We start from the raw sequence: 492 nt of genomic DNA on the forward strand, positions 1-492 counted from the left end.
TTGACCTCCGCACCTCCGTAAGACCCGAACCGGCGCCCGCCGGAACGGAAGATCACCCCCGCCACCCGGCCTGACCGCCTTGGCGATGACGGGAAAGAGAGGAGCGGCAGCAGCAGCGTGACAAGCCCCCGTGACACCGGCAGAGACGGCTCACCCGCCTCTTCCCACGCACTGCACCAGGCGACGCGCGCGGCCACGGGGGTTTCCCCGGTCGACCGGCCGCCGGGGGTCCGCAGCGACCACCGGGGCCAACCCTGACCGGCGGTCCCACGCCGGCCGCCCGCCTCCTGGGGCGCACCGGCGCCAAAAGCAGAGCCGAGCGAGGACGAGTCTAAAGGGTATCGGAGAGAGAGCGACAAGCGCGTAGGAAGGAAGGCCCGAACCCGGGTCCGGCTAAGGTCGTGAGAGAGATCCCGGATGCGGCTGAGTCCGCCCACGGCTCTCCCCTCGCCTACCGGGTCGAAGCCCCACTTCGCCTACGTCACCGCCTTA

Source organism: Leptodactylus fuscus, unplaced genomic scaffold (genome assembly GCF_031893055.1).
Source record: "Leptodactylus fuscus isolate aLepFus1 unplaced genomic scaffold, aLepFus1.hap2 HAP2_SCAFFOLD_256, whole genome shotgun sequence".
Lineage (NCBI taxonomy): Eukaryota > Metazoa > Chordata > Amphibia > Anura > Leptodactylidae > Leptodactylus > Leptodactylus fuscus.